Raw genomic sequence first — 17,659 nt, 5'->3', positions numbered from 1 at the left:
ATATTATTTACAATAACATGAAATATGTAGTACCTAAGAATAAATCTAATACAGATATGCAATATCTCTATGGGAAAATAATAAAACTTCACTGAGAGACATCAGAGAAGATCTAAATAAATAAAGAGGTGAATCATGTTCATGGAGTTGATGATTCAGTATTATAAAGATGTTTATTATTTGCAAAATCTGGAAATTTACTGCAATCCCTATCAAAAACTCCCAAGTCTTTTTCTTTTTCATTGTACAAGCTGACTTCAGAATTTATACAGAAGACACTCTTGAAGAAGACACAGTCTATATTTTGTGGGTTTTATCCTCCCAGATACTAAATCTTACAAAGTTATAGTAATTAAGAATCACAGTGTTAGATGGCTCAAAAAGAGATAAATGGAATAGAAGAAAAGTCCATAAACAAATCCAACATATCTGAATACCTGATATAATCATAAATGATACTGAAGATCAGTGCAGAAAGAATGGATTTTTTAATAAATAGAGCTAAAACAATTAGAAATCTATATTGGGAAAAAATATGATGGAGTGTTACATAATACCACACAAAAATCAGTTACATGTGGTTAAGGACTAAAATTTAAAATGCAAAAGCACAAAGATTTTCAAAGATCTTCCAGAAAAATATCTTCATGAACTTGAGGTGCAAAAGAATTTTTTAAACATGACAAAAAAAATACAAGAAATATTGATAAAATTTTCTGTGTTTAAATTAAGAACTTCTTTTCATTAATAGATATCATTCAAGAGAGCAAAAAGACAAGTTACACTCTGGGAGAAGGTATTTGTAACTCATATAACCTGCAAATTACTAGTATCCAGAATGTATAACTATTATAAATCAGTAAGAAAAAAGCAATAGAAAAATATGTAAAAGGGTTGAATGGCTCACTTCTCAAGAGTGGAAATGTGATAGACAATAAATGTACGGACAGTCATCAAGCTTATGGTAATCAAGGACATGTAAATTAAAACCAAAATGATATCCATTTTATACCCACCATATTGGCAAACATTAAAAAGTCCAATTAAGAATGGTGATGGTGGTGATGTAAAACAAAGGGAGATCTCATGAATTACTGGTAGGAGCAGAGATTGGTACAGTCTCTTTGGAAAACAGTTTGGCATTCATTGTAGAACAGACAAAGTGTATTCCCAAAATCCTGTTAGGGAAATTCCAAAGGAAACCAGGAACCTTCCATAAGTCCACTAGGATACATGAACCACAGTGTCCCTATAAGCATGCTTGTAATAATAACAACTGGAAACAACCCAAGAATCCATCTACATTAGACTAGATAAGCCAGTTTTAGCATATCCACATAATGGAAATATAGACAACGGTGAATGAAACTCACAAATTTAATATTGAGCCAAAGAAATAAATATCAGGAAAACATATACAATATGGTTTCATTTATTTAGATTTCAAAAGCAGGCAAAGACAAATAATATATTGTTCGGAGATTATGCAAAAGTGTTCCAAAATAGGAATAAAAGCAAGGGACTGATGATTTCAAAGCCAAGATAGTGATTACTTCTCAGGGGGAAGAAGAGAGATGGGGTCAAGGAGGGATGCTCAGGTGTTTAAAAAATCTGGCCATGTTCTTTTTTCCATCATGAAAGCTATTTCTTTATTTGCTATGTATATTCATTTTTAAACACTCTCTGTACCTATGGTGTGTCTTCCAATTCAAATGTTTTTTAAATGCTATGACACAAAGAGGATAAACACATATGAAGCCACAGTTTCCCACCCTCCAGCAGTGTGCTGTTGGAGCAATGTTTAGCAGCACTGAGAAACATGCTGCCCTCTGACTCCTCCTTGCAAAGGATGCTTCGTTTCCTCTTGTGAGGTGACTGAGAGTTCACTTTCGGTACAGTGGGTTTCGGTATTCCCCAGGGTTTTCTTCCTGTGCCAAATGCTCTCTGTTGGTTAGTTATTATTGATGAATATCTGTACATCATTCTGTCTCTCTCTAAGATGAGTCTCCTGTGAGTCTTCTCCCTTCAAGAGATAGAGTTTAAGATTCCACCCTTTCAGTGTAGGCTGGACTCAATGACCTGCTAATAAACAGAAAGTTGTAGAGGTGACAGTGTGTGACTTCTGAGATTACATGGTAAAAGGCATGGTGACCTTCTCCTTGCCTTCTCCCTTGGATAACTCATTCTGGGGAAAGCCAGCTGCCATGTCAGGAGGACACTCAAGCAGCCCAGCGGTAGGGCCATGAGGGACTGAGACCTCCTGCTGGTAGCCAATCCTCCAGCCCCAGTCAAGCCTTCAGATGACCTCATTCCTGGTCAACATTTTGACTGAAATCTCATGAGCGACCCTGAGCCAGAACCCCCCAACTAAGCTGCTTCTGAATTCCAGACCCACAGAAACTGTGAGATAATAAATGTTTGTTGTTCTAAGCCACTACGTTTTGGGCAAATTGATTACACTGCAATAGGTAAAGAATACAACTTGCTTTCTCAACCTTGCTGCCTGTGAGCTCTTCCCGACCTACCATATTGCTTTAGACTTTAAGAATGGCTAAGCTGACATAGCCTGGGTTGACCTCAGATCTGGATATCCCTCTGATTCTGAAATATCTTGGGCTGATTCTTCTGTCATTCCGTTAACAAATTATGTGTCAACTCTCAGGTTTTCTGAGGCTGAAGGATATTGCTTAAAGAAATATTTTTCCCACAGATGTAAAAGGGGTATTATAAGCACCTAGGACCCTAAAATTCTGGATTTTGCAGATTGTAGTTGAAATAGTGTGGGTTTCCAAACCCCATGGGCATGCAATGAGTCCTACCATTTGCTGGCTGTTTGAACTTGGTTATAGCATTTCGCTTCTCCGAAGTTCTCTTTCCTTCTCTGTTGGTCAAATAATAGTTACTTAAAATTAAGTTTGGCTATGGAAGAAGAAAAACAATGGTTTTATCAAGGTAGAAGTTTGCTTCTCTTCCATGTCAAAATCCAAAGGTAGATAGATGGTCTAGGGCTGATGTGGCATCCGTGATGTCAGGACATCCAGGATCTTTGTCTCTTGTTGTTCCACTATGTGTGGTTATTCTGATCAAGGGTTGATGCTCTAACTCCAAAATATTCACGGCAAAGCAAAAGTTGGACTTGGGCTATGTATCAGCTAGGGTTCTACCAGAAAAACAGAACTGGTAGAGTATGAATGTCTGTATGCTTGTATGTGTGTAGTAATGTATGTATGTATGTACAAATGTGTGTATGTATTTGTTTCAAGGAATTGGCTTCTGCCATTGTGGCATCTGGCTGGTGAGGCTGAAATCTGGTGGGTGAATCAGCTGGATGGAAACTCTCAGGCCAGAGTGGAACTCTGCAGTCCACAGGCAGAATTTTTTTCTTCCCTAATTTTGCTCCTAAAATCTTTTAACTGGTTGGATGAGACCCACCCAGATTATTAAAAGATAATCTCCTTTACTTAAAGTGAACAGATTATGGATGTTGACCACATCTACAAAACACTTTAGAGTAACACCTAGATTAATGTTTCAATAACTGCCAAGAGCACATGAAACTGCCCATCTCAGGCTACAAGTCCAGTCTAAGACTGATTTCCCACCAGTCGGTCTCCTGCAAAGCTCCATGAAAAACAGCTACAGCTGAATGCTGGAGGTGGCAAATCAGGTCCCTTCTGCCACATCATAGAAACTGCATCTCCAAGGCTTGGACTTTGAGCCCTGGTTCTCCAGAAAAGGAACAGTGCTCCCCAGGCATGAATCTGAAGCTGCTGGGACAGGGCTCGAGAGAAAGTCTGGCCACCCCTACTGCTGTTGGATCCCGGCTCCTCGTCTTGCTGGAAGAGGCAAGCTTAGACCCCTCTAAGGGTAGGGCCCTCTTCTGCAGCCTGATGTCAGGCCCTGCTAGCCCTGTGTGCCCTATCAGCCACAGAATCAACGTGTCCACAGGTGACCCATACGCCCACTTCTGATTCTGACTCCTTGAGTTTTCTCTAATTAATGCTTCCCAGTAGGTCCTGTGTGTGTGTGTGTGTGTGTGTGTGTGTGTGTGTGTGTGTGATCAGGCCATGCCTCTTTGGCTGAGTGCAATCCAGCTCACGCCAGTGAGGGAAGGATAAAGAAGAGGGACAAAAAGCATGTGACGAAGTGTGCTTACTTCCCACTGATAGCACGTAGCAGAAGGGCATCTGAAGAATGCACGCGCTGCTCACTCACATGGAGACTGAGTGAGAGAGGAGATTGGGTAACTATTAGCTTTTCCCAGCAGGGCCGCCACCAGCACACAGGAAAGGTGCATGCTCTGGACCGACAAGCCATGTGGGTGAACGATTCACAGCAATGTGGCCCGGTCTCTAGGCAACACATCCCTGAGCCAGGGCACAGGTCTTGGTGATGGGAGCATGGGCTCCGTGTCAGCCTCCACCTGCCCCTCAGCCGTGTACCTTTCTGCTCAGAACAGTCTGTTCTTTCTGCTGACCTGAGTGGTTTTTTGTTGAATGTAAATGCGTCAAGGTCCTTTCAGAAACTGGGACAGGACAGACATGGGGGTAAGTGCTGGCGATCCTTTGTAACAAGTGTATGCCCTGTGCTCCCAGCTGGGGATAGAATGCCATTTGAAGGCAGAATCCTGCATCTCTTTTTGGAGGTCAGAAGCACTCTGTCCGGTACAGGTGCCTACAATAGCAGTCCTCGAGGGGCTCTGAACTTGAGACCTCGTGAAGATGCTGAGAGGGTCCGATGACCGTGACCGCAGCCACGCTTTATAAGGAGAGCCGAACACTGCGTACTTTATCCTTTACATTTTCCTATCTAGTTGGCCTGTAAGGGATACAAACTGAGATTGTTCAGTTTCCAGTTCCTTCTCACAAGGGAGCTGCAGGGGACTTTCGATTGTGGAAGCTTCCTATCATGCTGAGAATAAAACTAAACTCCTCACCAGATCTGCAGACTCTGCAGGCTTTGCCCCTGCCGCCTTCTCTAGTTTCATGGCTCAGTTCTCCCCTTGCTCTCCTTCTCTCTCAAACCCATGGCCTTTTCCGAGTTCAGGCCTTTGCACTAGCAGCTCCCACCGCATGGGGCGCTCTTTCTCCAGATCTTCACGCGGCAGTCTTCTTGTCCTGTGGGTCTCAGCAAGGCCGTCTCTGACCACATTTAACTCAGCCTTCCGCACAATCCCACATCCCCAGGGCTACTTCCGTCAAGGCCCTTTGCACTGGCCTTCTCCTCTTTTACATATTTGTTTTTCATCATCATTGTTGTCGAAACCTCCATGAAGGAGTGTCCTGGCACCTGGCAGGTTGACGCAGTAAGGATGTTTTTATTTGTTTGGAAAGTTCAGAGCTAGACTTCAAGCAGAGATGCCTCCAGGGGCTTCATGACTTGGTTTTCCTCCATCTCTCAGCTTTATTTTCTCTCTGTAGGCTTTGGTTTTGGGTGGGCTTGTTTTGTGTCATATCAACATAGTCGCCACAACAAAACTCCAGGTAAAGGCTTACAAAAGATCTCTCGACATCAGTACCATTGACATTTGGGGCCAAATGATTGTTGTGAGGCTGCTGTCCTGTGCCTTGTAGGATGTTCAGCAGTATCCTGGGCCTTTACCCACCATTTTGCCAGCATCCTGGACATAACAATATGAAAGGTGTCCAGATATTCCCAAATATCCCATGAGGAGTAAAATCACCACTGGTTGAGAATCACCAGCTACACCATGGCCTTTCAACCACTCCAACAGAAAAGCATTTGTTTTTCCCCAGTAGTTCAAAGAGGAGACCTGGAATTAAGTGTCACTCCTGGACTTTGGTCACATGCCCTTCCCTGAACCCATCACTATAGCCAAAGAAATAAAATGCACTGATTGACCAGCCTGAGTCATGTACTCTAGAGCCAGGGTTGGTTCAATCACAGCCAAACCTTTGATGGTTAAGGAGGAGTTGTCACCCAAAGGGAAATGAGGGAATTGTGATCAAAAGGGAAAGATTTTCCCACTAGTCTGAAGGAAGTCTCTTTGGAAGAGTCCACATTGTTCTTTTCATACATTCAGGGGTCTGTGCGGGGCCCACTTCACGCCAATGTCATGGTAGTCTTCATGCTCTAAGAAAGTGCAGATGATTTCAGTATTTTAACCCATAAAGCAGAGATCCTTAACTGGGGCTGGTAATGCTCTAAATTGCATAGCAAAATTTTTTGCATTGGGGAATTCTTCTGGTGAGATGGCCCATTGCTTTCATCAAATCCCCAAAGTTTACTATCACCCTAAAATATTAAAAACAACTGCTCTAGAGATCGACCTTGTTTCAAGCCTTTTAATGGTGAATCAAGTACAAACCTAGGAAGAGTCATTTGTGCTTTGTTGAATGACCCTAAACACATACCCAAATCTGTTGGTTTGGGCCCAAATAACACTCCTTTTACGTTAAACTGACTATGCATTTGCAGATAATGGAAATACTAGTTTAGATAAATCCAAATGTTCTCTGTGAGTTTATTAATCAAGGTTCCTAAATTTCTCTAATGAAGCCAAGAAATTAAAACTAGATGATATTAACCTTAATGTTTATGACTGTCCTCATCCGGAGAGCCTAAAGATGTGATTTCATGCGGAGAGCACTGGTTAGGAAGGTAATGAGCATTCGGGGTCCTGCTTCTGTTCTGAAAGGCTAGAGAAATCCAGGTAGTGAGTGGTCCCAGCAGTCGCAAGCATCAAGTCAACAAAACTTCCTTTTGAGAAACAGCCTTGTAGCACCTTCCATGAAATGAAGATCATGGTGGGGTCAGATGCCATCATGCTACTGGTTTGCATTATGATTTTGAACTCATGTGGCCACTTGGTCCTGCTCTATGACGTCTTTGATACCATATGGCGAGTGTTTTACACATGGACCTGGTTGGATTCATAGGGTTCCCGGGATACACTGTGAGTGGATTGGGGTAAAATCAATGTCTGCCCTTTGTATGGTCACTAGAAGGACCAGTTCTGTGCCTCCTTCTGTGAGGAAGACCTCTGGCATCTCTTTACTGGTGCTATAATTATCACCATAATCTCTGTGTATATCTGAAGGCTTGAATCAAAGTGAGTTTAAGTAATTTTCCCAAGACAACCATGCCAAAGTCCCTGCCACTGGGTCATATGGCTTTGCTTCTTCTTCCCCAACCTCCCAAGGTATTCCTTTGTCTTCTCTCTCCCCTCTTTCTTTAATCCCCCACTCCATCCATTTCCTTGTTCCTCTCCTATTCCAGAAAAAGTGTCAGGGATAGAGTAAAGATATGTGAACATACAGAGTTCATTTTCTACCCAATAACTCCAAGAATAAGACACACTTTTCCTAATATTTCCTGAACATTCCAGGCATCTTAGCAGGGATGGGACTGTCAAGGGACTTGAGGTCCCAGTGATGATGAGAGCAGCTGTGATGGAGTTACCTGGTGGAGATGCAGAAGGGAAGGAAGTGAAGGGCAACCTTCTCATCTTAGGAGGATTGCTCTGATGGTTTGGCGGAGAAAGGTCAGGGTGGGAGGAGAAACTGGCTGCAGGGTGACTGGAGCAGCTCGTGGTTCTGCAGGCTGATTAACTCTCTTGGAGTGTGGGACAGAAGTGGAGCCAACCGTCCTTAGGGCAGGACCTGCTGATGGGTGCTCTGGCCAGATTGTTGGGAGATAATGATAAACTTGAGGGCAGGGAACGTTGACCCAGAAGAGGAGTCTTGAACAAATTGCATGCCTTTCATGGCAAGAAAAAACCTCTCTGGTGACAAAAGCAATCTAGAGATAGAAGCTGGGTCAAGGCTGGGCCACATTGCCAAATTGTAGCTGGGTGAGATGAAGCCCCGTTTAGGTTGGAATAAGGAAGGAAGACCAGGGCTTGAGCCAGGACAGGGAAAGGCTATTTGTCATTGGTGGTAGAGACTTAAATCTTGGGGTCCATGAACTAGTCCACCATGAGTGAACTCAGTGAAATACTTTCAAGTAGAGGACGGTGACTGGGGATGTGAGTGATGGGAGGGTAAGCCTTTTAGATAAGGAAGGGCAGGGTCCTGGAGTTGAGCCCAGGCAGGCTGGTGAACCGTAGGCTGCCCACCTCCCCAGTGGGCTGTCTCACCCTCCTGGTCTTTACACACATGCTCCCTCTCCCTGATGTGCTTCCCCCACATCACCACCTGCTCGGTGCTCACTCGTTCTTCAAGGACCATCTCAGATCTCCATCTTTCACATTTTTGAGCACCCCAGGTCCAGTCCTCAGAACTCTTCTTTGGTTGATCCCACACAGTCTCATGTCTTTGAGGACTATCTCTGTGTTCTTAGGCTGTAAATGCAAAAAGATGACTCCCAAGTTGTAATTAGTTGACATCTTCCATGGGCTCCAATCTCTACTTGGCCGCCTAATGATCTCAAACTTAACATGTCCCCAAACAAAATCAAACTCTGTCTTGCATGCCATATGTCAAATTGAAATCTGATTGGCTCAACTTCACAGAACATGTACAAAAATCAGCTCACTTCACATTACTTCCACCAATACCTCTGCAATGTCATACCTTAACAAGCCCTGTATCAGTCAGCTCTGCTGATTGACAAACATCCCCAAACCTCAGAAGCTTTTGACAACAATCTATTTCTCATTCCTGCTTCATGTCAGTGCCTGTGTTCAGTTCTTGCAGCTTTGCTCTGTGTTTTCTAGTTCAAGGACCTGGGCTGAAGGACAGTCCCCTATTTCTTCCTATTTGGGATGTCTGTTCTTTTAGAAGAGGGAAAAAAGTAAGAGCCAGTCAGGCAATGGCCCCTTAAACTTCTACTCAGATGTGATTTCTGCCCAAGGCCCCTTGAGCCAAAACAAGTCACACAGTCAAGTGTACAGTCAACAGGGCGGGGGAGTTTATTCTGCCAGGGGGAGGCAGGTAAGCCCAGGATGCAAACTCCTGGGAGAGTAAAGGGACAGTAAGACAATCTACCATCTCTCCTAACTTGTCTCCCTATTTCTATTCTCCCCACCTACTCTGCAATTCCATTCTTAATTTGGCAGTTAGAAAATTCCTTTTAAAACCTTAATCCAATCATATCGCTCTTCTGTTCAAATCTTCCAATGGTGCCTGGCCCACTGGGAGTAAAAGTAAAAACCAGCATCCTCATAGTGACCAACAATGCCCTGTAGAATCTGACTGCCAGTCTCTGACCACCTATGAGACTTCATCACCCACTACCCCCTTCATTCACTCCACTCCAGTGATACTGACCACCTTGCTGGTCCTCAAAACCCATCCTGGCCTCAGGGCCTCTGCACTTGCTGTTCTCTCTGCCGGAATATCTTCAAGGCTCACATCCCTCACTTCCTTCAGGGCCCTGCTCAAATACCACCGCCTTCAGGTCCACCCTGCTGAAACCTGGACCCCCCCCACCCCCCGGGGGGGCACCTCTCCTCATATCCTGCTTCATTATGTCCTCCATTGCACCTGTCACCTCCACTACATTTACTTGTTTGCATGTTTACTGTGTCTTCCTCACCAGAAGGGAAGCTGTCTAAGGAAGGGACTTGGTCTTGCTTTCAATTCACACCTGATGGGATAGTCAGAGCAAGTTTTAGACACGCCCCCTCCCTTGATTTATTCTTGTGTTTAATTCATTTTATCTTAACTTTTGCATAAGTAACATGATCTCATGACTCAAATGTTTGAAAATATAAAATAGCACACAGTGAAAAGCCTTATTTCTCACCCTATCCTCCCCCCTCCCAGGCTCCCCTCAACATATAACAACTGTTGTTCAATTGTGTATCTTTTATAGTTTTTAAAATGCATATGCAAGACAACATGAATATAAATTCCTGCCTGGGACTTCCCTAGTGGTCCAGTGGTTAAGACTCCGTGCTTCCGACGCAGGGAGTGCAGGTTCGATGCCTGGTCGGGGAACTAGGATCCCACATGCCTCGTGGCCAAAAAACCAACAAAAAAAAACAACAAATAAACCTCCTGCCTTCTTCACTTTCTATTTGAAAGATGGCAGGATAGGTACCTGCTGGGTATCTTGCTTTTTCCACTTAAAAATGTACCCCGGAGACTTTCCCCATCCATTCAGAGAAAGCTTCCTGGTTCATTTTTCATAGCTGCCTGGTTTTCTGTTGCTTAGAGGTGCCATTTTTATTTGACTTGTCCCCTGTCGAAGGGATTTGGGGTTGTTTTCAACCCACTGGTTATGCAAATAACACTGAAGGGAGTGATCACGGACACACGGAGGAGAATTGACAGAAGCCAGAGGTGGTCAACTGATTCATTTGAAAGGAACAGTTTTAAAAATATTAAGAACAGCGATTTCTGCCCTAGATGCAAATAAAATCACCCCAGAGCATCTAAAAATTACTGATGTCAAGACCTAACTTCCAAAAATTCAGATTTCATTCATCCGCAGTGGGGCCCAGGGGTTGGCCCTTTAAAAAGGTTTTCCTTTTGAATTTTATTGAACTATAGTTGATTTACAATGTTGTGTTACTTTCTGCTGTACAGCAAAATGACTCAGTTATACATATATATTAGAATATATATATTTATCCTATATGAATAAGAATTTTAAAAATGCAGCCAGGGCTGAGAACCATGAGTGTGGGGTGGGAGAATGCTTGGAAAGGGTGATAATATTTTCAGGGGAGAGAGAGGAGAGGTTTGGGACAGCTGCCCGCTGCCAGGGACTTCGGCGAGGTAAGTTGGTAAAACTTGGTTGGTGGGTTTGTTTCAGTAAATTTAGCTTCTGTGTATTCTGTGGCTCTGCCTCCCCACCTACTTTCAAATGACAATCAGTAAAGGCCCACATTACTTTTCAAAGAGTACGGATTCAACTCCAGGTCTTTTGGACAGATTACAATGTAGGGTGGCCCTAAAAGAAGCCACTTTTATTCAGATAAACACATATTGTTGACTCATCTGGTCTCCATCATGAGGCACACGCTATCCAAATCTTCATTTTGTGGATGAGGCAGCTGCGGCTCAGAGAAGTTAATGGCCTGCCCAAGGTCACACAGCTCAGAAGTAGGATATTCACACCCACGTCGGAGAGCCGAGGTTTCCTGCCAGAAGGGAGCCGATTTCTTTTCCTGCAGCTGTCAGGACTTGCAGACTTTTGTCACTTTCTGTTTGTTTGTTCGTTTTCCTTCATCTTTTCTAAATCCTCTTTCCCTGGCCGCTTGTAACTTATTTCACATCGGCTCCAGCAGGGTAAACCTTGCGTCTTGTGAAGCGCAGATCATCACTCACTTTCTTTTTTCTTTCTGGGGAAGAGGCCGTGAGCCTCTAAGTCACGTTATCAGCCCCCGATTCACCAACCCTCACCAGGAAGGTCTCCACAGCCTGGTGGGCTAGCAGTCCCTGATAGAGGGCAGGGGGTGGTGGTGTGTGACCCAACCCCCGGACCTTCCGTCGCCCCGAGGAGGGCCAGCCTGTGAGTGTAAACCATTGGCCATCTCTCCCCCACCGGAAGATTCCCAGCTTGTTCCATTGTTCCCTCTCCTGGGACGCCCAGACCTGCATCCTTATCTGGGGTTGGCAGAAAAGGAGACTTAAAAAAAAAACAAAAACAAACAAAACAGGGGCAGGACCTTGATAAGGCAGCTTTGGCCACCAGGGGTCACGGGTTTAATATTTCTTCCCCACTCTGGAATCTGGCAAGATCTGGGGAAGCCAGTCTGCTGAGGCTGCCCCCATGAGCCGGGCAGGGCCTGGAGGGAGATTGTGGCATTGAAGCTGTGGGCATACACTTCTTTTGAATGTCCATGTCTGTGTGTGTGTCCCTGTATGTGTGTGTCTGTGTGTGTCCCTGTGGGTGTATCTGTGGGTGTGCCCCTGTGTCTGTGTGTTCCTGTATGTGTGTGACTATGTGTGTGTCTGTGTGTATGTCTGTGTGTCTGCATGTATCCCTGTGTGCATCTTTGTGTGTGTATCTGTGTGTGTGTCTCTGTGTGTGTCCCTGTGTGTACATGTCTGTGCGTCTGCATGTGTCTCTGTGTGTGTATCTGTGTCTGTGTGTGTATCTGTTCTGTGTGTATGTGTGTGTGTTTTGCGAGCTGCCGTCTCAGAGCTTTAATTCCTTTGAAACATCTTTTCAGTTCATAGCAATGGGGAGAAGATTGCAGTTGTTCCCCTCTTTACTGGAGGAGCCCCCCAAAGAAGACCCAAGGTTAGAAGTACTTCTAGAACACACTGTGCTGTCACCAAGCGTAGGGACCTCTGGGCCAGGCAGGAGGTGGCGGCATGTCTTGGTAGATTGATGTGAAAGCGCGGGGACGACTCCCATCCATCCACTAGGTGGCGCTGGAGCTGCACGCATGGCCACTGCGGTCGGGGACCCGAGACCCAGTTCCTACTTCACCATTTGCCTTTTTAACTTTGATCATTTTCTTTTTCAGGCATCACTCATCTCTCCAGAATAAGTTAGAGATCAGTTGCGAGGTTACCTCCAGCGTGCTGCGGGCTGGCTCCCCCGTGAGCCTGGGCAGGGCTTGGAGAGAGATCTTGGGACTGAATCTGTGGGCACACACTTCTCTTTTTAAAACTCTGTGTGTGTGTGTGTGTGTGTGTGTGTGTGTGTCTAGATTTTGTGAGCTGCAACCTCAGAGCTCTTCAAATGTCCTTTCAGTTCATCAGTTCATACTGATGGGGAGAACATTTAAGTAGGTCCCGCAGAGAAGAGCCAGCGTTGGAAGATTTGGGTCAGCAGAGCTACTGATGGCCCTTGGGGTGTGAGGACATTCCAGTCAATGAACCCCGGAGCCTCCTGCAGATTCTTCCCTGGCCGTGACTTTCAGGACCCAGGCGTGGTCCTCTTGGGCGCATCTGAATCCCTTCAGGCACGAGGGCTGTGCGTCCCACGGCATCACAGGGCGGTGTCAGCTGCCAAAAACAGGGCCAGCATGGCCAGGGGTGACCGCTGAGGGCTGCGGCCATGTTTCTGAATAAAAACAGAGAAAACTTCTCTGGCTCTTTGGTAAGAGCACAGAACTTGATCCCCGTTCCCCATTGTAACTGCTTGCGAGTCCTTCACAAAAGGCGGTGCGTTTGTAACTCAGCAACACACATCTGGGAGGGATGGTTTTGCTTTTTTCTTCTCTCCATCCGATGTCCTTAAGTTTAAAGATGTGTTTGGTGGTTGACGCACCAGGGAAACGGCATCCCTTTATAGTAAAACATCATTAAATTCAGAGCCAGAATCCCTGCCATTTTCACCAATAACCTGTTTCTGTATATTTGTGTCATGAGAGACTCATTTATTATTTCATCTCCTTTTCGGATAACGTTCATAAAAACGGCTCAGATCTAACAGGGAAAGTGTGTTCATGTGTATCCTTCATGGAGAAAACAACCGGCAGGACTCAGACTCTAAGTTGCCCTGAGATGTCCTGTTATTTTAACTTAATATCCAGTCAGTCTGTCATTTGTTCATTCAAAAACCCTGTAGCAGAAGAGATGGAGAAGGAAACCAACATGAGCAGAGCAGTTCCGAGGGGCCAGGTGCTCACTCTACACAGGTAGGGGGCAGACGATGGGGGGCAGCCACTGCCCGGGGTGGGGCTCACAGGTGAGTGTGCACCTGAATCCCTGTGCCTGCGTGTTAACGATGTCCGTTCCCGATTGTGGCCCAGACCTATTCTGCTTATACCGCACACACTGCAGAAAACACTTGCCTGGTGGGTGAAATCAGAGCCGGTTAGGTAAGTGCTGCGAGGTGGGAGAATCGCCCTGAAACCAAGGATGGCAAACACCTAGCTCCCGATCCGTCATGGACCTGTCCTAAGTGCTTTAGGTATTAACTCATCTAATTCTACACCAGGCATTCTAGGTGGTTTCTGCAGTCAGCCTCGTCTTCCAGATGAGGGACTGAGCCACAGAGAGGTTAAGTAAGTTGCCCAAGGTCACACGACGGACGTCTGAGGGGAGGTGCGACCCTAACGCCAGCAGCAGAGTCCAGGATCTTAGCTGCTATGCCCACTGCCTCTGCTAAGATGTAAGAAGGAAGGCCTTTTGTGTTAAGAGGATAAACATAATCCTCTTAGAGAATTAGAAGGTTTGGACTGATTTATAAATTTAGGAACTAGGGTGGCAGCTTGGAAGAGTCTGGTCAAAGAGCCAGTGAAACGAGAGAAATAGAAATGTTTAGATGGAAGAGAGGAAAAAACCAGAAATATGCAAGATTCTTAAAAAGAAATAATGAAGAACGTGTCTCAGGGAAGAAACCCTGCGGTTCTAATTAGAAAGTACAGTTGAGGGAATGAAAAGACCCGCGAAACCCACGACGGACTCGAGTCAATACCGCTCTCGGCCAGCAGATGGCGCTCGAGCTTCCCAAAAGAGACCCAGCGCAACTCGTCCCTGCTTCTCACAGCAAGGCTCCCCCTCAAGTCTCCAGGCTCTTATTTTGTTTGCGCTGTTGCTTCAAAACAGAGGAAACCTTGACTGGGATTCCCCAGAGTGGGAAACATCCGGCTCTGCTGGTGTTAGCGAGACCACAGTCGGCTGGCCATAATCAAGGCCTTCTCAGCTTTGTGCAGGTCTGTGAGACCTTGGGGCCAGCTTAGGGCTCCCCTTTGAGTTGGACAAGGGCAATTTGATACAGGAATTAAGACAGAGAACTTGATCCTGGGGGGATTAGGAGATGTGAAGAATAGACATTCACTTTTAAATTATTGACAATATGTGCCATGTTCTATATAACAGCAAATATTAGTTGGGGTAATTTTCATGATTTCGTGGTTCAGCTTTAATTTGAACTGCGGCTTATTTTACACATGTTGTTGACGTACATTGTTTCTAATTATATTTTTTTTAAAAAGGAGAATTTATTCCTATTGAGAAGCTATCAGGTGAGCAGTTCCACAAAGTCCTAATCCTCTCCACAGTGACTCTTCTGAATAGGTTATTGGTTTTCTTAGTCCCCAATGCACAGGCCACGAAATCAAGCCTCGGGGAGGTGAGATAACTTGCCAACCTGTGCCCGGTGGCTCTGGGATGGAAGCCCTGCTGCCACTGCCAGCTCCCTTTCCACCGCGCCACCCTGCCTCGGAGGATGGCGGGGGGTGCCTGCCCGTGCACGGAGCCACTGGCTCTGAGTAGATAAATGCCAGGTGCTACTTTGTTTTCTTAGTATTTGCTTTTCTCTTAAAGGTGGAAGCTAATCCGATTAATTGAGGGTTTCAATTAGATGCGTGCAGACTAACTCCAGGGTTTAAGGTACTTCCTGCTCCAAGTGGCTGTGTGACCAATCAGCCGTAATCTAGGTGGCTTAATATCTCTTACAGGAACGGGGACCAAGGCCTCCCCTTTTAGGAAGTGGGAAGCAAACATAAGAGGTCTTTGATTTCGGGGTTCTTAAATTCCCCACCCTTTGGTCCTACTTGACATCAACAAAGCTTACATGTGAAAAAAAGAAAAAAAAAAAAAAAAAGAAAAGATGTGTCCTGTGTCTGGACTGACCTTAAGAGGCCAGCTCTAGCTATTCTCAATCTCTCTCTCCCTTCCTTCCTTCCCCTCTTCCTCCCTCCCTCCTCCCTCTCTTCCCTCCCTCCTTCCTTCTTTCCTTCCTTCCTTCCTTCCCTCCTTCCCTCCCTCCTTCCCTTCCCTCCCTCCTTCCTTCCTTCCCTCCCTCTCTTCCCTCCATCCCTCCCTCTCTTCCCTCCCTCCCTCCTTCCTTTCCTTCCTTCCCTCCTTCCCTGCCCTCCCTCCCTCCCACTCTTCCCTCCCTCCTTCTTTCCTTCCTTCCTTCCATCCCTCCCTCTCTTCCCTCCTTCCCTCCTTCCTTTCCTTCCTTCCTTCCTTCCTTCCTTCTTTCCTTCCTTCCTTCCTTCCTCCCTCCCTCCCTTCCTTCCTTCCCTCCTCCCCTCTTCTCCCTCCCCTCCCCTCCCATTTTCTTCTTTCCTTACCTTGGTGGGGGGGGGGGGGTGCTGGGGGAGAACAATGTACAGAAGGCAGAGGAGGCAGAAACCAGAGCTTCTCAAATTCTAATGTGCACACAACACAAATCACTTCAGGATCTTGTAAAACTCCAGATAGTGGGTCTCGGGTGAGCCTGAGATTCTGCATTTCCAATAAGCTTCCAGAAGCCGCTGCTGGGTGATGGTCTGCACAGCAAGGCATGAAGAGGTGCCAAGGGATAAAGTGAGTGTGCCGGCCGAGCCTCCTCGCTCTGACGACTGATGGTGATGAGGCCTGGCCAGCGCAGAGCAGCTGGCAGCACAGGGACAGCCCCGGGGCCACCTCAAGCTGCTCTGAAATCCGCAGCCGTGTGTCTCGGCTCTTGGGGATCTTCTGAGCTCAGCAAGCTCTCCTTGTGTCCTGGCGAGATGGACCAGGTGGAAAGGGAGAGCCAGCCGTAGAAGTGGCAGCATCTTGGTGGGGGGGTCCCCTGGCTAGATGGTGAGGGAGGCGGGAGGTGCCCCTTTCGGGCTGGGCACCAACTGAGCCGCCCCTGGGCTTCAAATTCCTCCAGTCTGAGAGAGTCGGACAACACTCCAGTTGTGAGATTAGCGTTTCACAAAATGTTGTGCAGTGGGAAAGGCAACCTCAGACTACATCTGAATTTTCAGGGGTGGGTCCTGGGCTGACCGGCCTCTTGACACACCGTCCAGGTGATTCTGACCTGCACTAAAGTTTGGGAACCAGCATCACCAAGGTCGCCTCCGGCTCTGAAAGTTTCTCTTTTCCCAACCAGTCAAGCTCTCCTCCCTATGATGTCTCCAGAGGCTCACAGGAGGGGCTGCTGTACAGGAGGCTGGGCCAGCCTCTTGCCTTCACTTTGGAGGAACTGAAGTCTGGAAGCATTAACTCTTGGTGGCCCAGCTGCCGAGCGTAGAGCCAGGACTAAGCCCAGGGCTGAGGGTCCCTAGTCTAAAGCTCCTCCCTCAGCCACCCCCTCTTTCCCTTCCCTCCGCAATGCCCCACTTAGCTCCTCACTCCTTCTCTCTTGGGCTCTTGCTCTGGCCTGTCTCTTGTCCCTGCATTTCTCATCCAACTCTTTAATCCATTCTTCACGCTGACAGCAGTCTACGCTTTCTCCCCAGATCCTTTATTTTTTCTGCTCCTACTCACACATTTTCTGTGCTTCCAGCCGCTCCCAAAGAAAAAAAAAAAAAGGCCCAAACTCCTATCTTCTGAAGATGCTCTATGTTTTGCCATCCACTTGTTGCCGTCATAGCCACCTGACACTCCATCCTGCATCTTCCAGGTGTGGAAGAAGAATGTCACCGTCCATATCAGTAAACAAAGGATGTTGCAACCATCACGCTACCACCGCCACCCCATCGGTGAGCCCTGAGGGAACTCAGGATGAGACAAAAGGGCTGCCCCCTGTCAAGACCTCAGCCACTGCAGCCGCCCCCAACTGTACACTGTGAACGGATTCAGGGTGGAGAAAAGCAGGATACCGGCCCTAGATAGTTAAGGTGCATATCAAAGGAGTGATTTCAATGAGCCCAGACTCTTGCATCTCCCCACACATAGAAAAGCGCTAAAGTCATTAACTTGAGATGTCTGGTTTTCTTTAATTAACAGTGATCTTTTGATGTTCTCACTACCTGGTTTTTGTTGCAAAAACTCCTGTATATCCTGGATCCTTCCTGACCTCTTCAGAGCAGTCCTTCAGAGCCATCTGAGAGGCTGTTTCCCGGGCTTAAGTCCTTAGCAAGTCTGCT

Source organism: Eschrichtius robustus, chromosome 6 (assembly GCF_028021215.1).
Source record: "Eschrichtius robustus isolate mEscRob2 chromosome 6, mEscRob2.pri, whole genome shotgun sequence".
Classification (NCBI taxonomy): domain Eukaryota; kingdom Metazoa; phylum Chordata; class Mammalia; order Artiodactyla; family Eschrichtiidae; genus Eschrichtius; species Eschrichtius robustus.
This window is presented reverse-complemented; position numbering follows the sequence as displayed.